This window comes from Cyanistes caeruleus, chromosome 9, assembly GCF_971803275.1.
Source record: "Cyanistes caeruleus chromosome 9, bCyaCae1.hap1.1, whole genome shotgun sequence".
NCBI classification, from domain to species: Eukaryota; Metazoa; Chordata; class Aves; order Passeriformes; family Paridae; genus Cyanistes; species Cyanistes caeruleus.
Window position 1 is genome coordinate 21,285,546 of NC_141709.1, and position 17,267 is coordinate 21,302,812.

Genomic DNA, 17,267 nt, shown 5'->3' on the forward strand with positions numbered 1-17,267 from the left:
TAGGAGACAGAAAGATTAAAGGGCTGTAGTAAGACCATGCTACAAATGATCTGAACAAGGAATGCTGGGGAAAGGAGACATCACATAATAAGGAAAGCACGTATGGATAATAATACTATGATGATGGCTGAAAACACCTCCATATTATTAATTTGTAAATCCTTGAGATGCTGTGGAAATAATAGCTATTGTGGATTGCTTCTTGCTGCATCATATCAGGAACAGCTTAAGCACAAATCTGGCTGTAGCAAAGCTGATGCAAATACCAACCTGAGTAAATAAGGAAAGGTTGGTACACAAACATCTTTCTAATCTGGAAACTGAACCAATTACTACCAAAAAGAGGTGTGATCTCAGCAGTTTTAGTTCTGAAAAGAAACTGATTGACATGGGGAAAGGTATTGGATCAACCTTATCACAGAGAATGAAATATTAAGGCAAAGATGCTCATAAAATTAGCCAAGGATATTGATATTTTCTTTTATGCACTTACTACATTTCCACAAACTGGGATGGGGTAGAATCCTTAAGAAGGATAAGGTGTTTGTAAAATAATTCTAAAGCCAACTGCATTTGAGAAATTAAGTACGGTGGTTTGACTCCACTTTCGACTGCAGCTGCTCAGTAATTTCCAGTGGCATCTCCTACCTTTGCAAATAGTGTAAACTTTCTAGAGACATTCAGAAAGCCTAAGTATATATCTTAGAGATGGTGCATGATTTTGTGAATTTGGAAGGGAATATGAAATGTGTCAAAGGGATTCATGGAGGGGAGAAAAAATATCTGACATTTTGTAAAAGAAGAGACAAAGATCACAGAACAAGTTAAACAGAGAAAGAGGCGAATGAAAATGAGAAATAATTTATTATTAAAAGGAGGGGAAAGTAGTGAGTGTGTAGATAGAAGTCTTTCTCCTCATACTGTTCTATAAAGCATTTTTAATGTAACAGTTGCAGAGAAGAGAATAGGGAAGTCCCTGCCAGGTCTTTTGCCCCATGTTCTTACAGGAATTTGTGAAGGCTTTTGCTGAAAAAATTTGATGAAAACATGATAGAACTAAACCATCTGATCAGAAGGGTGGAGCACTTTTCCTGGTGTAAATGAAGAGTACAGATCATATTTTCTAGTACTCTTTCCAAGACACATATTTTATTGAACACTGCTGGAAACATGGATTTGACTTATTTCAACAGGCTTATAATCTTACTGAAAAGCTGACCATAAAATGTGTTGTCAGGAGACAAGATGTATCATGTTAACCCTGAATCTTAAAGCACAACAGGAAAGCACTGTAACAGTAGCAAGGAGTTTATAGAAAAATACCAGCACCATGTATCAAAGAATGTCAGTAATATAAAACATTTTTAGCATCTCCCTAATGCATTTTACTGTATAGTTTTTATTTCTCCTTACTGCAGCAAATTACAGGTAGGAAGGTGGTTTTCCAGGACCAATCTTGCTACTGACTAGTCACAAAATGATTCTTTGTTTTTTTTTTTCCCCAAGTGTTTCTGCTTTATTACAAATTTCTTTTAAAGAGAGTACTTTATAAAAGCAAGTTGCCATTCTGAATCCCATTTTTCATCTCTGAGAAAGAAAGTCATGAATTAATTTGGCAAACCATAGAATATTTCTCGCAGTGAGGCACAGATAAAACTGGGGACAGAACACAGACTTCCTCAAACTCAGCTCCCCTTCCTCTTGCCTACTTTGTACAATTATTTCATGGCTGAGTCTGAACACAGCTTGAAACAAACAGTCCTATTTGGAATATAATGGAGATTTTTTCGAGGTATTTAATGAGGCAACATGACATGGAAGTGGTGCTCTTCAAAAAAGATTCCTGTCAGTGGCTTGCACCTCTCGAGCACAGATGTTCAGCAGAGTAGCAGTGAGATGTTCACCAGAGTTCTGAGCTCTGTCTAGCAGCTCCCCTCCAAAAGTGTAAGCTCCTGCAGTTTGTCCATTATGTTCCTGTTTGGCAGAAAGGCGACTGCTGCTGTGCTGACACACATCACTGAGCTTTGTACTGTGGCTCTGCCATTTGTGTGCAGACACACTTATCTGGAATCAGCGTGGGGATCTATCAGACCTGGGGAGGGCAGCTTTTTTTTTCTTCTTTTTTTTTGCTTTGCCTTCTCCTTTTGCTTCTCCTGAGCTGATATATTCCTTTCTGTCACTGAAGCTTTGTAAGAAGCAGAGATAATAGCAAAATTCAACAAGTAAGGACAAAGCTGCAAAAGACATATATAAACCTGGATATATAGATACTGGATTTTGGAGTTGTTCCCTACACTCCCCCCTGCGTTGTAATCAGATAAAATGCAGATTGTAGTGTATGTACTGCAGGAGTTCTGGTAGCTCATTTCTACTTTCTAGAAGCAGTCAGTCATTTAATTTCAGGGACATGTTTTGGTGCATACCCTCAGTAGCAGTCATTTGGTGGGGTAGATGTGCGGGGACTCTTTGCTGGGGATGGGGTGGAGTCAACATGGCTTTTTTGGAGGGAAAAGGATTTGAGTATTAGGAAAGATTTGCAGCATCATCTGTATCTCCAGGTGCCATGTGACAGACTAGAAAATCCTGGAAAATGGGATAGCTACTTTTGTATGTAGAACACGGGCACTGAAGGGAAAATGAATTTTGTACATCTCTTTAATCTTCCTGTTTCTTCCAGTGGGATTGATATTAGTAAAACACTGGATTACATTTTCAAATGTGCTGACTATCTAGTATACTGTTAACTTCAAGTTATCTTGGGGCTGTTCAAAAATGCTGACTGCTAGAGCTGATGAAGAGTAGAATCTTCCTTTTCAAGACAAACTGCCTTTAAATCTTTGTGTTGTCTCTACTTACATGTTTTAGTCTGTGAGGACATGTATTTTAATGAACTAACTACATGTACTAGTACTCTATTTTACTATTTATACATTTTTAATTCTTTTTCTTATTCTCTTTGCTGAGTTACTGTCAGATGATAAGTTTAGTTCTTAAATGAGATTTAATGGGTGCAAGTTAACTACTTTGTAACTTCAGAAAGAGTAGCAGCATCCATACTTCAGGTATCTATAAGCTATTGTAAGTAATATGCTGAAATAACTGTAATATAAGGTGGAGAGACTGCAGTTGTACTTTGAGTATGCAGTGAACACAACACCCACTTGAACATAACATGCAAGTCCTCTTCTGTTCTGCATGTCATGCTCCCTGAATTTTGTGCAGATTCCTTTGAATCAAGCCATAACATCTAACTTATAATTTTAAGGAAAATATCCTTAAAATTTGTGGCAGTGAACAGCTGTCTGCTAACTTGTCATGCAGAATGAAGTATGTATTGTCCAAGTGCACAGTAGTTGTCTGAGCTAAAGCAGTGGCTCTGTGAGAGGTGTGAAGTGTGCTTTTCATCACAATGTTCTGCCATAGTCAAAGTGCTAAGGATAAATGATAGAGTGTTTATACTAATTTTGATGCTGCTCAGATATTCACCACTCTTTCAAATATGTTTGCAGGAACAATTACAAGAATTGCTATTTCAATCTCCATGCGTTGACATAAATAATATTAACGTAAATCAGAATTGGAGTTCAATGTGACAGACTTCCTTCTTTCCATTTTATAAAAGTTTGGATACTAATTCAGGAAGAAGAAACACTGCTTTTGATCTTATGTCATAAATAATGTGTTAAATATTACAAGAAATACTTACAGGAAAGGTATTTTAAATCTGAGTACATTAAAATATATTTGAACAAATTATTTATCCAGCAATTTGGAATTATTGTTAATAACCTTCTTAAAGAGCTCTCTGTTGTAAGCTGTTTGCCTCAATTTACCTGTAGTTAATACTTGTGAGTTTTTATTTCCTTATGTTAAATACAGTTCAATACTGTTGATTTCAGTATTGGTGCAAAAGTAACCATTCTTGATACATTAGCCATCACAACATGAAAGAGAGATGATAAAACTTTGAGGGGAAAATGTGTTCTTTGCAAACTGCTGTGTTTTGTAGCTAAAAGCATTTAAATTTATATAGTGCTGGTTGCAATCCCTTATGGAGAAACAGATATTGCAGATGTGGAAATCTGCTTTCTCCTTTTCCTGGCCAAGTATTTTGGGAATTTTTGTTTTGTTTTTGCTGTTTTTTGTTTGTTTGGAGTTTTGGTATTTATTATTATTTACAGCCTTAGAAATAGAATTGGCACTTCTAAACTTGTCCAGGTAGTTGTTATACAGTTTTTGTGACACTTTTTGTATGGGAAATTATTGCATTCAGGTGGTTGTAAGGAGTAAGTTTATCCAGAATTAGAGTTAAATAGCTGGGGAATTATAGGAGAGGATATACATTTTTGGCTGAACTTATTTAATAAAAATCAAACCTCTACTGTTTATTATAAATTATTTGATAATGACTACAGTATCAGAGCCTAGAAATACACTGCTACTGATATCAGACCTGTTTGTGTTAACTTTTGCCAATTCAAATTTGCATTTTTCTTTTGAATAATACTGCATCCAGAGACAGCAATTTTCTGTTTGATATTCCATATTTCTTTGATAAAAACTGGAAAGGAACACAAACCAGAAATGTAGCTGAAGAAAGTACAAGCATCCAAAAACCTTAAGACAAATATTTAATCTATCTAAAATTACACATCTAAGTATTTGTATTTAGGCACCTCTGAAAGATACCTCCACCTTATGCCGAAATTAAACACTAATTAATTAAACATTATATAGGCAGAAATATCTTCTATCAAAAACAATATCTGTAGTCAGAGCCTTCTGCTTTATGTTTAGTTAAAACCAAAATAAAACCTCTGGGTAACAATCAGCCCAGCTCCTCCATCTATTGAGGGTGCTACTCTGCCGACTTTTCAGCACAACTACAGTTACTGGGTTTGTGGCTACTGAAGTCAGCAGGCAGAGGCAGTTGTGATGAATGTCATAATATTTTATTATTGATGTATCAATTTGAAATATGGTGAGAAATGTAGGTGAGGAAAGTTAAATTAGTGAAAAGCCACTTTTATATTATCTATCTAACACTGAAATATTTTGTGGGAAGGAGAAAGAGACAATGAAAAAACTGGTCTAAAATGGCAATGAAAGTGATTAAAGGCCTGGATTTAATTCTAGACAGGACACAATAAAAGAAAAAGGAAAAAAGTAATAGTTCAGGAAGAAAATGAATGAGAAGATACATGGTAGAGGTTTGTGCAAGCTGGTGGTATGACTGATGACTAGATACACTCTTTGTTCATGTCTGCTCTTTCCAATGTTAAAAGAACATGCTTTAAAAATAAATAAAAGTGTTTAAAAATGTATACTTTTTCTGCATGGCAGAAAATGAGCTCATGATGTATAATTAAACTCAAGAGCTTAATAGGTTTGGGTTCTGGTTTGTTTGGCTACACTTAAAAATTTTGTTAACATTAATTTCTATATTAACATGGTGGGAGGGGTGTGTGTAAGAATTGGAATGGAAATAATAATTGTGCCTGATTCATTGGAAAACCAGCTGCTTTTCTGATTTTGTAGGAAATAATGTATAACAGGAGTGCAAACTGATGTGTTAAGTTAGAAGGTAGACTGATAGATATGTTAATCTTTTACTTTACTTTTTTTTTTATATTTGGTACCTGTAGTTACTCTTGGTTTTTCCACATTAAAGAACTGGAACAAGAAAAAGCTCACATCATCTTGGTGTCTGAGATACAGAGAACAGCCAGGAGCTGGCGTATGACCAGGACTCCCATTATTTGTGGGCTAACATCTGTAACCTTTGTTTCAGACTTCTCTGTCTGATGAGTTTTGCAGCCACACTTAGTGGCCTCAGCAACTCATTCTGTGTGGAGAAGGGCTCTGAGTTCAGCAGTGCAACAATCTACACTGCATCATGGTATCATCTTGGTTAGAGACCTCTTGCCTATAATGCTGAGTGATTTTTTATCTTTTAAGGGCAGCATATATGCAGTCAGGGCATTGGGAAAAAAAAGGTGAGGACTTGGTGAAACTGTGCAATCAGATGGAAAAATATTATATATGCCTAGCACCATGGGGTTGAACAAAGGAAACCTTAATATCACAGTTCTTGTACGTACAGTGGCTCCATAGAATCTAAGTGTTTTTCTTAGTATATATATGTGTCTATATATATATACATATATATATATTAATTTACCACAATTTGAGGCTCAGAGTTCCTATTTTGCTTTCTTTATTTCCTTGGAACTTGGCAAAGCAACACGAGACTGCTCCACTTGGGAGTAGACATCTGGTCTTGAGGAATAGACAGCAAAGCTAATTAGTTAAGGCATTTCCTGGGACAAGGCTGTTGAAGGCAAGCCAAACTGCTTGTCCAGGGCACCAGGTAGGAAAAGACCAAGTATCTGTAGCTCATGGCTCACTCACTCAGTGCTAATGAGTGAGGCTAATTACTACTACAAGAGAGATGGGGCAAGGAAGGGTAGGAGGGGTTGCCTTTCCTTCCCACTCTGCTCTACACTGTACCCAGTTCTCCAACAATAGCAGTAAAGAGATCCTCACTCCCACTTCCATCTCTTCCTTTTCTGGGTGACAACAGTGCAGCCTCAATCATGGTTTTGTGCAGAGAAGCCTTGAGCAAGCTCTGTCCTGGAAGAGTTATGATTATGACTGTGATTTTAGACTCCAGATTATCTCTTGATCTTCTGCACTCTTGACCAGTAACTGATCACTAATTTGGAGCAAGGGAAGGAAGAGCTGTGCTGTGCTCCTGTGCAGTATCTAAAATCTTATTGTATTGTCTTTACCAGTACAAGCTCTTTTCTTATGGAGAGACTTCACTGAAGATGCTCTTCTGGACTGTAATTTGGTGAATAATTTGGTAATTTGCCTGGATGCATGATGATAATGTGATGTCACAGTGCTAGGAAAGAAGCAATTTGTTTACTGAAAAGTCCAAAGATTGGAGCTCCAAATATGGGGTAACTACTCCATGGTACTCCATTGTCATCTTTTCCCGTCTTTTCTGTACACCATTGAGATAGGGACACTTTTTGGTTTTATTCTTGAGTTGGTCATAGTGATGGAATGTCTTCCATCACTCCCAAGTTAGGCTGCCCAGGTTCTCTTGAACACATGGATTCAAATCTGACTAGTTATTGCAAATGAAAATTGGACGTATCAAAATATCAACTGATCTTATTTTTCAATTTTTATATATCTGCCTTTTTTTTGCATATCTGTGCCGGATTTGACATATGTGTCAAATGTGTGAAGAGGACTTTTCTACTGACATGATTTCAATGTGAAACCAGTTTTGTGCTGTAGTAGAACATCTCTTTCTTTTCCACATGTAGCTGCTTTATACTGATGGGGTAAAGTGATGGAGAATCAGAACTGTTATTTTTAACTAAGCGGCCGACTGGGTTTTTTTGTGAGCATAAGCAGGGATCAGTCTCACACTGCTGCTACCTGTACAGATTTTTACTTCTGTCTTTCATCTTTGCTTACCTCTGTGAACCTTCAAACTCATTGATTTAAACTTTGAGTTCCAATCTGACCCTTCACATCCTCCATTAATTTACACTTTATCTCTGTGTGTAATTTGCATTCTTGGCATCATGTTTGGAGGATTTGTGCTGTCATCCAGGAGCATCTTCCTGTCCCAAACTGGTACTATGTACATCTCTAGCAAAAAGAACAAGGGAAGGAACTCTCTCACAGACAGAAATTGTTATATGGATGCCTGTGCTGTCCTTGTCATCGAGTGATGCTCAGATGTGTTCATTCTCTTGAAATATAACCCAGGAAATTACTTTTGTTTTGTTGCAAAACTGATAATGTTTTCTGCAGTGATAAAAGGATTTAACAGAGGATTTCCTTTTTTTTTTTCCTCCCCCACTGTGCTGCATTTGACTTCTAATTTTCAGTTGCTAGTAGGATGACAAAAGATGACCAATTTTCACTTTTTTGTCATGAAGTGATATGTAAATACTCATTTTGGAGCAAAAAGCTCCTTTCCCAGCAGTCAGTAGGAACCCAGTTCAAAGTTGAATTAACGTTCTCATATAGAGAGAGCACTTGGTAGCCCTGACAGGATGGAGATTTTAATGGTAGATGCAGTGGAAGCCATGAGGGAATGTTTAAGCAGAGATTATATGATTATCTTTAACTAAATTAAAGACTGATAATTTAATTTTGCTTCCAAAGAAAGATGATGAGAGTTGCATCCTTCCTCTCTGGCACTGGCTGGGAAAAATGCTCATCATATAAATTATATTCTGGCATTGGAGAAGTGTCCCCCACAGAATTCCTTTCATTTTGTTGATTAGAGAGCAGCAATGCATGGAAGTGACAGTTCTACCATCAGGGTATGTTCATGACTAAGATATATCGTAAGATACATTAAATAGATCTTCATGTTAACGCTGCCACTTCTGTAATTTCACACAAAGAGTTCACAGAATGTCTCACATCTTTTAGCTATACACAAAACATCAGAAAGAAGCTCATAACTATAGTACCAGAATTTCTTTTACTGCTGCCAGGTTACAAAAAGGCATTTTAAGAAACAGCTGTACATTCAGTGCGTGAACATGTAATGATTTACCGTAGATGGCTGTGTGGCATTTATCACCTCCAATACTAATCAGCCAGAATAGTGAGTGTCGTTACAGCCATTTCACAGATAATGAATCTGGACTTTGATATACTATGGTTCAGCTTTAGAAGTCAGTGGCTGATCAGTCACAGGGCAGGTTTATGGAGAAGCTAGGAGACACTGTGCCCAAAGATAATCCTTCCAAAATGAGAGTTTTGTAAGTGGCAGTTCTTAACAGGTTTTTAAGGTATAACCTATTTCGGTGTGTCCAAGAAAACCCCAAAACATTGAGCTGACAAATGTCAGGTCACAAATGAAATTAAAAACTCTTTTGCTTTTTCCTACTTGGAAACAACATAGCATCCTCCTTGACATTGCAATAATGAGCACAATCTAAAGACAGAAACACCAGCCTGTGTTTAGAAAGTGAATCACTGCCTGGTTTACTGTGATTTCTGTGGTTTTAGTAAAAAAACCCAGCAGCTGAGATGTATGGGTGTGAGAATTTAAGGGGGGAGTGGGGGCGAGGGAAAGGGAGCTTGTAGACAGAAGAGAACTTTCATCAGTGTTTTAAAAAGAAACCTTGCAATTAGCTTCATGCCTTCCTATGTCCTTAAAGACTGCTTAAAGGTGACAAGAGTCTTGGAGCTTCTTCCTTGGGAGTTAAATAGCACAGAGAAGACTTTCAAATACAGGTTACATACAGGATACAGTCACCTTCTCATATTTAGCAGGTACATGCTTAAAAAATCCTGGGATGACAAAGAGGGCAGTGGTGCTTTCTTCCATGTCCAATGTGACTTGCAGGTTCATACACCAACCAAGCAAAACCTTGCAGTGAATTCACAGATCTGTAGGCAGTCAAAGCAAATCACAGTGTGGGTGTCATTGAAGAGCCTGGACAAAAGCCCTTGATCAGCTACACTGTTTGTTCTACAGTAATTGCAGTGTCTGAGTATTTTTTCAGGGGTATACACAAATAAAGCACTACTATAATCCACAGATAACACAGCTATTATCACAGCATGGACATTTAAGCCCCACATTTAAAAAGCATGCAATTGTTATTTTAGCCCTTTAAAAATAATAAAAAAAAAAACCAAAAACAAAAAAACAAAACCAAACTAAAAACCCCCAAACAACTCACTATCACATTAGTAAATCTGGTTTCATCAAATTTAAGAGTCAAAGCACACAGAACAGAATCAGAAATGCAGAGATATCAATCATGGAAATATGTGTGACCAAAGATTGAATCTGTACTAAACAGCTGCTTTAAAATGATCATGAAGGGAATGGCACCACTGTTGCATATGTGCCTGGCTGCCCATCAGACATATCTGACAATTACACTCAGTGAAGACGCAACACAAAAGAGAACTGGGAGTAAAAGAAGTCATATTGCTGGGGTAGAGGCCAATGAAAGAAAAAGGTTTGCTGTGCTGCCTCCTCCTCTTCCTCCCCAGACCACTAGATAAAGGAGATGGTTTGTAATCATGAGGGATGGACAGTCTGAGGGTTTTGGGGTGGGGTGTTTCTTCTTTTTTTTTTTTTTTTTTTTTGTGATTAAAAGACTGAGTGAGAGTACAGAAAGTCATGTATTGTCAGAGAGTCAAAGTAGATTACAAAGGACAGAGAACACAAAAGAAAAATGGAGATAAAAAAGATATTGGTTGCCTTTTTTTTCCCTCTAAAAAGCTTAAGAGGGAGCAGAAAAGTTTCTTTTCTAAAAGGAATATAAATGAAGACATTTGCAGTTTCTGGGTCAGCACAAAGGCTGCTCAGCTGATAGTTGTACAGACACCCTTACAGGAGATCAAATTTGGGATTGACCTCAAGAATTTTTCTCCCTTGACCTTCCAGGCAGAGGTATTGCAACCTGGGAAGAGTGGTTTTGTGCTGTGCAATCCCACACAATTTGTGTGAGCATTGCACAGATTTTGAGGTGAAGTGTCTTTTAATGAGATTGTTGGCTTTGCCATTTAAAGGCAACCTGTACATAGCTCCTGGACTGATAGTGCTGACTTTAAAAACTGGGTAGATTAATAATTCTTTGGATTCTCAAGTAACTGCAGCAAAAACAAAGCAGGAAAGGCTTCATAGAGTCATTCCTCTGAATCTCTTGGGGTTTTTTATGACTGATTTTAATCAAATTGGTTGATTGGGATAGCACAGATTGCTCTGTCAACAGCCTCCTCCAAGCATGCAAACCTCCCCAGTAATCCTCAGAAGAGCTGTATAGGACAGGAAAGATGTGATTTATCCTGTACTGAGGATCCTGCACTGCAAGGCAGTTGTGACCTTCTGTTCTGCTATTTCCAGCTTTGGTTGGTCAGCAGATTAAAAGGCTAAATTTGGGCCACGTGAAGGTTAGGAAAACAAGCTACCCTCCTTGAGTTTAACCTGGGTGCTAAGGTACTAAAATACATAAATACCTAGTGAAATAAAAAGAGTATGTTCTGAGAAAAATAGAGCTCTACTAATATATACACTTCTGAGAAACTTCATCTTTGTAACTATTTTTCCAGTTCTTCAGAGTCTGACATTGTAGCAGTGGTGGAGTGAAATAATTATAACACCTGCTGGGGCTGGAAAGCTAGTTTTAATAGACTATTTCTTTTAGCTTGCTAGGTTTAAGATGGACTACATCTTTCCCCAGATCAGAATGAAATACTAACCTCTGCTTTATGGAGAGGTCTGTGAAAATAAAACAAAATACGAACAATCCCTACCACTTCAGTAAATTCTGATATAAAGCACCAAGTGACCCAAAAAAGTCAGTGAGGAAATTATTTTTTATATTGACTGCAAGGCCAAACAGAGTCTAGAGTGTGTGGTTAATACCACCCACTGTGCTGAGCATCAACTGTTTTGTTTCATGATACAGTTTGTCCTCAATATCAGACTTTAGGCTTTTTTCACGCTTGTTTCTTGCCTGGCTCCTAAGTGAAGAGTATCACTTCATTTAGCATTTGAAAACAGTCTGTCCTAAGTTGCTAGATCTTCTCATCCAGATTCAGTACTAAAAAAAGAATATTTTGACAAATCCTGTGGTTTTTTTCTACTACATTTACAGGAAATAAACATTTCATGCTTTCTTTTGCTGTTTTGGGTACTATATTTCAAAGTTAAATTACTTCAGCATAAATGTTCTTGAACCAGATTATGTAGGGTATCTCCATTTGCTTGGCTGGTAGGCTGGGATGTTTTCCCCCTCCAAATGTCAGAGCATTGTTGGCTGGCAGAGACTCTTTGCTTGCTGCAGTTACAAACCAGTCAGTGAGAGCTACCAGGCAATGGCAAGGAACACTCCACTAAGTGCACATCCTGAGCCCCCATACCACTGGGCACCTAAAAAAGTAGAGAAAGTAAATGTCTCCATCGAAAACAATAGTTTTGTGGGGTTTTTTATTGTTTTGTGTGGGGTTTTTTGGGGGGGGGTTTGTTTGTCTTTTGGGTTTTTGGTTTTTTTGGGTTTTTTTGTTAATTGGGGGATATTTGTTTGTTTGTTTTCCCACAAAACATTTGTTTACTACCATTAGAGTTACTGTTAGTGAAGTTTTTCTTGTAGGCTTAGAGCTTTTAGTAGCATAGGGTTAACCCTGCAAGGATAATTGGGCACGGTTAGCCAAGCTTTAATGTCCTCTCAGATGGGAACATAAGGAGCAGAAAGTACAAGCAGAGCAAAGCTGAATGTTGGTACTGCTAGGAAAACATGTGTTATGTACATGTGCCTCACAGACTCACACAATAGGAGACACATGGTGTAGATCATCTTGAAGAATCAGAGCTTTTGTAGGATAAGTAATTGCTTCATCTTAAGCTGCATCCAGATGCGCAGCCCACAGTGTTGGCCGGGAGTTCTCTCTTTTACCAGAGCCTGGTGAGAAGAATGAGATCTTTCCAGTACAAATGTTGCCACATTTAGCCACATTTTTCTTGCTTGAAACAAGATTGCTCTAATCTGTTTTGCATGTGGCTATAGCCTGAGATCATTTAGAAATAGAAATTAATGCAGAATGTCGCAACTCAGTCTGTCATTCTGCAGTGAGACTGCTTTACATTGGTGCTCGGATCCTGCTGTCATTTTCAGTAACAATTTGAGTAAAGTTGTTGGTCTTCAATTCCCTGCACTGAGGTGTTGCTGTTAGGAGCAGTGGGTGTGGTAGCTCAGAGGTACTGCCCATGGAAGTACTGCAGTTCTGGGTTTCAGCCCCTTTCTCTGGGGAAAGGAAAGGGAAGAAGCTCCAACACTATAGTCATAAACATACTTACTGTACAGTTTATTCCTATTACTCCCTGTGAGGTGTGGAGTCTTTCTGTTTTGTGCCTAGCAGTGTGGTTGTTACCTATAGGTGATCAGCAATGAGAGGGAAATTGCTTGTACCTTCTTATTGAGTCATCTTTGACTTGAGTGTGCTCTGTGGCTCTGCCTCAGTATGTAGGAATTCCAGGATGTGAGCTGCATTTATCCAACTCTTTCCCCTAAACTACAAAATCTGGACAACTTTAACCTAAACACAGCCTTGTGATTAAGAAAAAAAAACAAACAACAAAGTGCAGGTTTTACAGAGAATAAATATTACATAGCAGTGGGGGAAGGATTATGAATATTGCTCTGAAACTCTACAAGAAAATGTTCACTTTTCTCCTCTTCTAAAATTTGAAACAAATGACAGTCTGTCAGGGGACACAGCAGCAGATGTTGGCTCTGCTCAAAGGTGAAAGAAATCTTTCAGTTTAATGTATGGGTGTGCAGCCTTACAGAGGAAGAATTTATCTTCACAGTACATTATAAGTAACACTCAAATGAGATTAGGCAATTTTCTTGAAACCATTGTAATGTCTTACAAAAAAGCCCCAATCCCTTGCACTTTTGAGGAGTGTAATGATTTGCCTATCTGTAGGATCATCCAAACCAGTAAAGAGGAAGCAGAAATTTCTCTCCACATCTCCTGGGCACTGCAGACACTCTAAGTGGTTCTCCTTTCAAAGCTCCCTAAGGAGGAAATGGAGTAGGAGTCAAAAGTACAATCCTGATTTTTTCACTACTGACCTTGCAATGGACAGTATCCTGACAAATGCATTTCTTTCCTAAAAACCTGCTGCTTTATTGATATTTCCTTTTCCATAATGAGATCAATGCATCTTGCCCTCACAATGCAGAATTAGGTAATATTTACTTGTCATTCACATAAAACAGTGTTTTGACATAAATTACATTTAATGTTAATTGAATTATGAATTTCGAGCTCATTATATTGAAAATTTGTAATCTGTGCTACATATTCAGTTTGCACAGAATTAAGGAATTGATATTAAATACTTATCACCTTTGATGTTTATTACCAGTTATATCCTTAATTATTACTTTCTGTCAAGATGGGCCTTGTGAATAACTATAAGGTAGAGTTCAGAGGTTGTATTTCTGGGTTGTTTATATAAACTTGAATATATTCAGTAGTGTTTGAAAAATTGGTGCCTGATTGTATATTTCTTCCAAAAGTACTTAAACACGTTAAGGAAAGAAATAGTGATTAGTTTAAAAATAAAAAGTGGAAGTTTTTCTAAAATCCCTCAATTGAAAATAAACAATTTCAAAGCATTTGCTATGAAAATGGTGAATATAGATGAGACATCATATGTATGGCTCAAGAGATATTTTCACATTTATGAATCTGACGAAAAAATAAAGAATAGATTCAGATCAAAAGGAAGAGGCAGGAGCCCAGGTTTTGACTTCCATATTTTCAAAAGATATGCAACTGGCAATGTTTGTGCATGCTGTCTGATCATTTATGCTAGTAAAGAAGAGACTGGCAAGATCAAAAGCTGAGAAGTCCACCTAAGCTCTGTTAAGACCACATGTCTGAGAGCCAGGCTTCATGGAGGAGTGAAAGATAAGCAATTTCAACTTTCTGTCTTTTTCTGAGGAAACTCCTCAGGAAACATAGATGATCCTTCAGTCTGCAATTGTCCCTTATAATATGAAAATTAAATTCTTACTGAAATTTCACCATAATGAAATTAAGAGACGGCCCCTCTTCACTGCCGTATGCTGGTTTAATCAATGAAAACAGGGAGATCATTTAATTCATATTAGTGTGAGGCAAAATATTCTGGTTTGACTGTGGCAAAGGCTCAGCAGAGAGCAGGGTGAGCTGCTGCACAGCTACAAAGAGTGCCACCTGTCTGTCACACATTCTTTGCCAGGAGCTGGTGCTCAAACCAAGGCATTGTGAGTCAGTAAAGCACTTTCCTTCCCCTGGGAGAATTCATCCTTGTGCTGTGGGTTTGGCCCATTTTCATTACGCTGAGGAAGTGTCTGTAGTTATATATTTAAAAAATCCCCCACTGAAGTAACTGTAAAACATCTTGGTTCACAGCTTTTTTTTAGCTGTGGCAAAATGTTAGTTTAGAAACCATTGCATGGTATTGTCAACCCAGATAATCCATGCACAGGAACAGTACTGGCATTATTAAATGATTTGCTAAAACTCTTGACATCGTACGGCAAGGCAATACTATTGTTTCAATCTGTGCTTAATGATAGTTGAATTATTAATCTTGAACTTACCATACTGAACATTTAATATCATCATGTTTCTCCAGAATTAAAGCAAGTGAAAAAGAGAGAAACTATTAAATGGTTGGTCACTTTCAATAAGTAGTATTATCAATTATATTCAACAATTATTATTATCTGTCAAGATCAGTTTTATGAATATGGAGCCTTCATGGTGTTAATATGCATATTAAAATATATGAAAAGTTGCAATGCATGAACAGTGGCTGATTTTCAATATTTACAATTCAAATATTTCCATAACTATGTAGTTCGTACAGTTGACTGTCAGAAGGAAAATAATGTTTTGAAACCAGTAGGCCTTAGAAAGAATCTACAGCTAACAGAGTTTTTAAATGGTCAGATGGACTCCTCTAGTATGCTAAATTAAAATATTTGATTCTTGTGGAAACATGATTTCTTTTGCCACATTACATTAGGAGGGCCCAACTAATATGGTGATGATATTTAAATGATTGGTTGCAATGTGGAGATCCAGTTGTTCCCCAAATTGTTTCTGTTCACTGTAAAACAAATTCTGTAGAATTTGAGTGACCTTGACCATACAAAACCAAAATACTCCTTATCTGAAAAAACACAGTATAATTACATTAATAAAATGAATGAGTGAACAAGGATTATACACAATTATCCTACTAATTTTGTATCCCCCTAACCTGAACCATATTTTACTTCTCTACCAATGTATCCCAACACATTTTTTTGAAATAGCGTTTTTAAACATTGTCAATAAATAAATACATTACAGAAGACCTTTCCCAATTGTAGTTTGACTGCATCTGGTTCAAATGCTCGTTTGCAGCAGCCTGTTAAGCAACTATATAACCAACTCACATTACCATTTTCCTCCAGTGCTCTTAGAGCACAGGGATCTAAAGCAATCAATTGTGGCCTTCTCTCTAGTCCTATGAATAATTGTTTATCAGTAATTTTTCATCTTTTGAGAAATTTTTCTTTTCTGTGTTGTACCTCCTCCCCTCCCAGTGGCCCAGGAAAACGGAAATGGGCCACGGTCAGTTCATCCCAGGATGTTTTTATTGCTGCTGCTCAGGGAGAGATGAGAGGTCCTGCCCCTGCTCCAGCGTGGGGTTCCTCCCATGGGAGACAGTTCTCTGTGAACTTCTGAGTCCTTCCCACAGCATCACTTCTCCACAAGCTGCTGCCACATGGGTCACTCCTGCTCGAGGTGCAGCCCTGCAGGCACAGCCTGGCCCAATGCGGGTTTCCAGCAGGGCCATGAATCCTACCTGGAAACCTGCTCCAGTGTGATCTCCTTTCTCCACGTGTCCTCACGTCCTGCCAGCTTTCCCACAGGTTCACAGCCTCCTCTCAGATATCTTCCTGCTCCAGTGTGGGTGCCTTCCAGGGGCTGCAGGGGGATCTTGGCATCCCTGTGGTCTGCAGGGCACAGCTGCCTCACCACGCCCTGCGCCATGGCCTGCAGGGGAATGGGCTCCTGTCCCTCCTGGAGCACCTCCTGTCCCCTCTTCTGCACTGACCTTGGTGTCTGCAGAGCTGTTCCTATCACATATCCTCAACCCGCTTTTCTCTGGTCACAATTATACCTGTGCAATAGCTTTTTTATATTTCCTTCTCAAATATGTTATCACAGAGGTGTTGCCACCATTTCAGATTGGCTTGGCCCCTGGGTGGGCCTGTCCTGGAGCCTGGCATTGGCTCTGCCTGATATTCAGGAAGCTTCTGGAAGCTTCTCACAGGAGCCCTCCTTGTCCTCTCCCCTGTTACCAAAATCTGTCCATGCAAACCCAATAGATACCTCTACAACGAGAAGATATGTAACCTCTTTTTTTCTGGATTGCTTGTGAATCCGCGAACAATTTGGCTCTGATTTTCTTTCTTGTCTTCTTTCCTAAATTAAGGCAATGAGCTCTTTTACCATGAAACTAAATTCTCAGGCAGCTCTACTGTTTCAATAGCTTTCCATTTCTTCATTTATTTTTTGCTCTGATGTTTTCGACTATTGGCTTGCCTTATCCTGACTGTTTCTTGGTTACCAAAGAAATTAAGGAAAGGCACAGCATTCTATTTTCTTCTTTCTACCCCACTAGCAACATCCTTCTGCAATCCCTCCCATAT

The 17,267-nt window shown here is 38.2% G+C and overlaps 1 long non-coding RNA gene across 1 annotated transcript in view; it reads right to left on the minus strand.

The window, feature by feature from the left end:
- LOC147651669 (uncharacterized) overlaps window positions 1-16,886 on the minus strand; it is a 40,207-nt gene extending 23,321 nt beyond the window's left edge. The window contains exon 1 of the long non-coding RNA XR_015273716.1: window positions 16,418-16,886. This is a non-coding gene — a long non-coding RNA (uncharacterized LOC147651669). The remainder of the gene's footprint in view (window positions 1-16,417) is intronic.
- Window positions 16,887-17,267: the final 381 nt, after the last annotated feature.